Below are 8,000 nucleotides of genomic sequence, written 5' to 3' on the forward strand. Positions count from 1 at the left end.
ATAAGGTGGGTCTGGAATCAGATATGAGAACATCATAACACACTGAGGAACGTCACTAGGCTTTATAGTGAAAATACCTCAAAAAAATCATTGCAATTAATACTTAACCAAAAAATGTAAGATTCAGCATGGCGAGACACACTAAGAAAATGTTATTTTTTAAAAAAAAATGTTCACTGATTTATACCTTAGAGTCATCACTGCTTTACAATATCGAGGGACCTAGACTTCAAATTGTATCTGAGTCTTTCAGCTCTACATCAAACATTTGCCAATTTATGGTCTTGCATATGATAAATTGACAAAGATGCGATCCATCATTGATGCCTTTGTATTGAGGCGTCACGGTCTCTTTAATTTCAGTCTCTCTCTTTCTCTATTGTGCTTTCCTTACTTTACTTGAGCTGGATTTGCGAAGTAAATGTGGCCTCTGTAAGGTTTCTGTCTAATCCATTCCCTTGCCATTAGCTCTTCATCATTAATTTGCTTGCAAGAGATTCCACTTCCCATAACTCCTCACTTCTATTAAATCTTATTTTCCCTTCCACATTGAATACCTGACTAGTGCCTTTCTTCTTCCCTTTCCCATACCCACCCTAGTCCTTTATCAACTATCCCAAGGCGAGTCACTCCATTCCCAGGATAGTTGACAAGGTCAGAGGCCCACCTCCATCAATCTTTCTTCCCTCGCTGCTCTTCCTAGCTGTTTCCCTCAAAGATGCATTGTTTAACTTACAAAATTCATTTGAAAAGAAATTAAAAAGAATAAAGAAAGAAACTGCCTTTAGAACATAGAACATAGAACATAGAACAATACAGCACAGAACAGGCCCTTCAGCCCACGATGTTGTGCCGAACATTTGTCCTAGCTTAAGCACCTATCCATGTACCTATTCAATTGCCGCTTAAAGGTCCCCAATGATTCTGACTCTGCCACTCCCACAGGCAGCGCATTCCACGCCCCCACCACTCTCTGGGTAAAGAACCTACCGCTGACATCCCCCCTATAACTTCCACCCTTCACCTTAAATTTATGTCCCCTTGTAACACTCTGTTGTACCCGGGGAAAAAGTGTCTGACTGTCTACTCTATCTATTCCACTGGTCATCTTATAAACCTCTATCAAGTCACCCCTCATCCTTCGCCGTTACAATGAGAAGAGGCCTAGCACTCTCAACCTATCCTCGTACAACCTATTCTCCATTCCAGGCAACATCCTGGTAAATCTCTTCTGCACCCTCTCCAAGGCTTCCACATCTTTCATAAAATGAGGCGATCAGAACTGCACACAGTACTCCAAATGTGGCCTTACCAAGGTCCTATACAGCTGCAACATCACCTCACGACTCTTGAATTCAATCCCTCTGCTAATGAACGCTAATACACCATAGGCCTTCTTACAAGCTCTATCCACCTGAGTGGCAACTTTCAAAGATCTGTGAACATAGACCCCAAGATCCCTCTGCTCCTCCACCTTACTAAGAACCCTACCGTTAACCCTGTATTCCGCATTCTTATTTGTCCTTCCAAAATGGACAACTTCACACTTGACAGGGATGAACTCTATCTGCCACTCCTCGGCCCAGCTCTGCATCATATCTAAGTCCCTTTGCAGTCGACAACAGCCGTCCTCACTATCCACAACTCCACCAATCTTCGTATCGTCTGCAAATTTACTGACCCACCCTTCGACTCCCTCTTCCAAGTCATTAATAAAAATTACAAACAGCAGAGGACCCAGAACTGATCCTTGCGGAACTCCACTTGTAACTGGGCTCCAGGCTGAATATTTACCATCTACCACCATTCTCTGACTTCGACTGGTTAGCCAGTTCTCTATCCAACTGGCCAAACTTCCCACTATCCCATGCCTCCTGACTTTCTGCATAAGCCTGCCATGGGGAACTTTATCAAATGCTTTGCTAAAATCCATGTACACTACATCCACTGCTCTACCCTCATCCACATGCTCGGTCACCTTCTCAAAGAATTCAATAAGACTTGTAAAGCATAGTCCTACCCCTCACAAATCCTTGCTGGCTGTCCCTAATCAAGCAGTGTCTTTCCAGATACTCATAAATCCTATCCCTCAGTACCCTTTCCATTACTTTGCCTACCACCTAAGTAAGACTAACTGGCCTGTAATTCCCGGGGTTATCCCTATTCCCTTTTTTTAACAGGGGCACAACATTCACCACTCTCCAGTCCCCTAGCACCACCCCCATTGACAGTGAAGACGAAAAGATCATTGCCAACGGTTCTGCAATTTCCTCTCTTGCTTCCCACATAATCCTAGGATATATCCCATCAGGCCCGGGGGACTTGTCTATCCTCAAGTTTTTCAAAATGCCCAACACATCTTCCTTCCTAACAAGTATCTCCTCTAGCTTACCAGTCCGTTTCATACTCTCCTCTTCAACAATACTGTCCCTCTCATTTGTAAATACTGAAGAAAAGTACTCATTCAAGACCTCTCCTATCTCTTCCGACTCAATACACAGTCTCCCACTACTGTCCTTGATCGGATCTACCCTCGTTCTCGTCATTCTCATGTTTCTCACATACGCATAAAAAGCCTTGGGGTTATCCTTGATCCTACCTGCCAAAGATTTTTCATGCCCTCTCTTAGCTCTCCTAATCCCTTTCTTCAGCTCCCTCCTGGCTATCCTGTATCCCTCCAATGCTCTATCTGAACTTTGTTTCCTCAACCTTATGTAAGCCTCCTTCTTCCTCCTTACAAGACATTCATCCTCTCTCGTCAACCAAGGTTCCCTCACACGACCATCTCTTTCCCGCCTGACAGGTACATACGTATCAAGGACATGTCGTATCTGTTCCTTGAAAAGGTTCCACATTTCAACAACATCCTTCCCTGACAGTCTCTGTTCCCAATTTATGCTCCTCAGATCCTGTCTTGCAGCATCGTATTTACCTTTCCCCCAATTGTATAACCTGCCCTGTTGCATGCACCTATCTCTCTCCAAAACCATGGTGAAAGTCACAGAATTGTGGTCACCATCACCAAAATGCTCACCCACTAACAAGCCCATCATTTGTCCCGGTTCGTTACCAAGTACCAAATCCAATATGGCCTCCCCTCTGGTCGGACAATCTACATACTGAGTTAGAAAAGCTTCCTGGACACACTGCACAAACACCCCCCGTCCAATCTACTTGATCTAAAGAGCTTCCAATCAATATTTGGGAAGTTGAAATCGCCCATGACTACTACCCTGTGGCTTCTGCACCTTTCCAAAATCTGTTTCCCAATCTGTTTCTCCACATCTCTGCTGCTACTGGGGGGCCTACAGTAAACACCCAACAAGGTGACTGCACCTTTCCTATTTCTGACTTCAGCCCATACTATCTCCAAAGGCAGATCCCCCTTGAACTGCCTTTCTGCAGCCGTTATACCATTTCTAATTAGCAACGCCACCCACCTCCTTTTTTTAACCACCCCCCCAATCTTACTGAAATATCTGTAACCAGGAACCTCCAACACCCATTCCTGTCCCTCTTCTATCCACGTTTCCGTGATGGCCACAACATCGTAGTCCCAAGTACCGATCCACACCTTAAGTTCACCCACCTTATTTCTGATACTCTTTCCGTTGAAGTATACACACTTGAGCTCATCTCTGTGTCTGCAAGTATTCCCTGTCAGTGCTACCTTCTCCACAGCCTCCCTACATTCTTGGACATCCTGAAAAACAGCTAACCTACTTGCTGGACTACAAGTCTGGATCCCATCCCCCTGCCAAATTAGTTTAAACCCCCCCGAAGAGTGCAAGCAAACCTACTTCCCAGGATATTGGTGCCGTTCTGGTTATGGTGCAACCCATCCTGCTTGTACGGTCCCACCTTCTCCAGAATGCAGGCCAATTGTCCAAATACCTGAATCCCTCCCTCCTACACCATCCTTGCAGCCACGTGTTCAACTGCACTCTCTCCCTATTCCTTGTCTCACTGTTACGTGGCAGCGGCAACAACCCAGAGATGACGACTCTGTCCATCCTAGCTTTTAGCTTCCAGCCTAACTCCCTGAGCTCCTGAATGACCTCCCCACTCCTCTTCCTACCTATGTCATTGGTGCCAATGTGCACGACTTGTGGCTGCACACCCATCCCCCTTAAGGATTCTGAAGACACGGTCCGAGACGTCTCGGACCTTGGCACCCAGGAGGCAACAAACCATCCGAGAGTCTCGCCCATGTCCACAGAACCGCCTGTCTGTCCCTCTAACTATAGAGTCACCTATAACTAGTGCTCTCCACCTCTCCCCCTTTCCCTTCTGGGCCTCAGAGCCGGACCTCATGCCAGAGACCCGGCCACTGCAGCTTACCCCTGCTAGGCCGGTCCCCCCCAACAGTATCCAAAGCGGTATACTTATTGTTGAGGGGAATGACCACAGGGGATCCCTCACTGCCTGCTTCTTTCCCTTCCCATCTCTAACTGTTACCCAGCTACCTCTGTTCTCTGGTGTAACTATGTCCCTGTAGCTTCTATCTATCACCCTCTCAGCCTCTCCAATAGTCTTCAGTTCATCCAACTCCAGTTCCAGTTCCCTAACTCGTTTGGTGAGGAGCAGGATCTGACTGCATTTCCTGCAGATGAAGTCGGCAGGAGCATCGGTGGTCACCCCTACCTCAAACATCCTGCAGGAGGAACATTCCACTGCCTGTGCTGCCATAAGTCGACACTTAGTCTCCAAAACAAGAACACTAAGTAGCTTACCTGTTCAGCCGACTGTGTCCTTTTTTTTAGGTTAGAGGAAGAGGGAGGGTGGGAGACACTATACATGTAGTGTCTCGGGTTCCTTCTCTACTCAAACCTCTTACTTTCCCAGAAGCCTCTGTTGAAGATTTCTGAGTTCCCGCTCCTAGTTGAAAGGAAAACACAGACTGCGAAAGGAAAAACGTTAATTTAAACTGGTCTCCATTTACCTTCCGGCTCCCCTCTCTGTGCGTCTGCTGTAGCACTGAGGTCGAAACCTCGGAGGTACGCGCTTTTAAATCAAACTTCTTACCTTCCCAGAAGCCTCTGTTTCCTTTTTCCTTCTTTGTGTTGTTCTTGATGTTCATGTCTTTTTCTGCCCATTATGCCAACTATAGATACTATTTATTAGAAGTCCAGTCTGTAAATTATTATTGTTAACATTTTTATTTATACACATCAAACTTAGTATAAAATAGATATTTTGGCTAAAATTGTAAATGAAACTTGTGTTATTTAAGACGTGGGGGTGCTTACTGTATGGTTGTGAAGTTTGAGAACCATTTAAGAAGTATTGGTCAGAACCTAGAAAAGCCACACAGAGCTAAATCTCCACCTGTGTTATTGAAATACTCTCTCCAGAGCAAATATCAGCTTTAATGTTGAGACAACCAGGTCAGCCAAAACCCTTCATTTACAATATGTCACCAGAAAGCATTACATTTCCTGAATACTTCAGCTTCAAGAGAATCAGCAGATAAAGCCAGACTCTTCTCCATATCATCTGATCTTCTTCTTACCACCAGATCTATACAATTCACATATTTACACTTCATCTGCCCCAACACCAGATGGTAATTCGTTCTCTGCCGTTCCCAGTAATAGAAACAACATTCCTGCTATCAGGTCCCACGCACTGAAGCTCATTGATGCAGAGAATGAAATGAACCCACAACACATGCCCTGTTAAATGATGAGCAACAAGGAGTCCAGCAGCTGTTGCCCAGAATTTATTTTTATTTTCTGTTTGATTTATGGACTTGTCAATTCAATCTGACCTTCCCTACCTTGTCCTATGCTTGTGTCAGTTCATTGCAGTGTGTTTGCTATCAGTGAGAGTCAATTAATTCCCATGAGCAAAGAGAGGACGACTGATATGTTTTGTCCATTAAGAAAATGAAGTTCATGTAATGTTTATTTTGACAATTCGCATGGCTAAATTGATAGAATACCTTTATCATTTATACACTGGAGAGTGATCTGTACAATTTTATAAATTGGCGAATTGTAAAATTATTCAGAGTATGTTAGATGTTGTTAGTATGTTTGATGAGGCCACTTTTGTAAGTAACTAGTTGTGTTTCCAATTTAACACCATAAAAAGTATCAACTTAGCCCAAATAGGCTCGACAGCAATGAGATAAAACCAACATTAATCCATTGCTGATGTTTTCCAGGGAGATGTCATGATTGTAATTAGTCAAGCCTAGATCAGGATTCAGCTTTGGGGTGAGTTTGACTCTGAGGGAATTGTATTTGCTTTGCAATGAGTAAGATGTGATTTCAAGTTCTATTCTAGAACCTGAGCTTGAAACATCAAGACTGATTGAGGAAGTGCTAGAGAAGGTGGTAAACTCTTGGAAATAAGGCAGGGCAGGTGACTGAGGTGTCAGTGACTTTGAGGTCAGCGACTATAATTCTATTAGGTTAAAATAGTGATGGAAAAGGATAGATCAAATCTAAAATCTCCAGTTCTAAATTGGAGAAAGGCTAATTTTGATGATATTAGCCAAGAACTTTCAAAAGCTGATTGGGGACATATGTTCGCAGGTAAAGGGAAGGCTGGAAAATGAGAAGCCTTCAGAAATGAGATAAAGAGAGTCCAGAGATAGTATATTCCTGTAAGGGTGAAAGGAAACGCTGGTAGGTGTAGGGAATGCCGGATGACTGAAGAGATTGAGGATTTGGTTAAGAAAAAAAAGGAAGCATATGAGAGGTATGGACAGGAGAGATCAAATGAATCCGTAGAAGAGTATCAAGTCAGTAGGAGTAAACAGAGGAACCTCGATTATCCAAGTATCAATTATCCGAATATCGGATTATCCGAAGGAGATCTCGAGGTCCCAATAGAAACATTACGTCAAAGAGCTGTTTCAACCCTGATCACATCTTTTGTTTACAGGTACAATGATTAAAAATGAACTTGGCTCACTGAAATGCTGCCGAGAACAGTCCTGGACAGTCCAGTCACTGTCTCCAAATGACTGACCTCCCGCCCTCTGTCTCTTTCCCCAGACTTTCCCTGGAGTTCTACATAGGGGTGTACCCTTAGGCCACCTTCCCAGAAAATCTCTCCAACATTGTCCTATGTAGAACAAGGGTGGAACCTGTCAAAATATTGCAGTAAAAAGTTGTGTGTGTGTGTTTGTGTGTGTCTGTGTATGTCTGTGTCTGTGTGTGGGTATTGGATGGTGGGTGGGGGTGGAGGGGGGGTGCTGGGTTTGGAGGCAGATGGGGTTGGGGGCCAGGGTGGTGGCGGGTGGGGTTGGGCGTGCGGGCAGAGGGGCGGATGGGGTTTGGGGGCAGGTGGATGAGTTTAGGGATGGGGTGGCGGTGGACAGGGTTTGCAGGCGGGCAGGGGATGGGGACTCGCGTGCAGTGGGCTGCTGCCTATCACCTGAACGGGGAGCAGACTTCACTGAAAACGCTGATCCCCAGAGGAAATCAGTTAACCGAATAATCAATTATCAGAACAAAATAGTTCCTGTCCATCTCGTTCAGGTAATCGAGGTTCCTCTGTACTGAAGAGGAAAATCAGGAGGGCAAAAAGGGGACATGCGATAGCTTTGGCCAATAGAGTTAAGGAGAATCCAATGGGATTTTACAAAAGCATTAAGGACAAAAGGATAACTAGGGAGAGAATAGGGCTCCTCAAAAATCAGCAAGGCAGTCTTTGTGTGGAGCCACAGGAGAGGGGAGAGATACTAAATGAGTATTTTACATCAGTGTTTACTGTGGAGAAGGATATGGAAGATATAGACTGTAGGGAAATAGATGGTCTTGAAAAATATCAATATTACAGAGAAGAAAGTGCTGGATGTCTTGAAACACATAAAATTGGATAAATCCCCAGGACCTTATCAGGTGTACCCTAGAACTCTCTGGGAAGCTAGGGACATGATTGCTGGGCCTTTTGCTGAGATATTTATATCATGGATAGTCACAGTTGAGGTTCTGGAAGACTGGGGGTTGGCTAATGTGATTCCACTGTTTAAGAAAGGTGGTAAG

The sequence above is a fragment of the Hemiscyllium ocellatum genome, chromosome 2 (genome assembly GCF_020745735.1).
Source record: "Hemiscyllium ocellatum isolate sHemOce1 chromosome 2, sHemOce1.pat.X.cur, whole genome shotgun sequence".
NCBI classification, from domain to species: Eukaryota; Metazoa; Chordata; class Chondrichthyes; order Orectolobiformes; family Hemiscylliidae; genus Hemiscyllium; species Hemiscyllium ocellatum.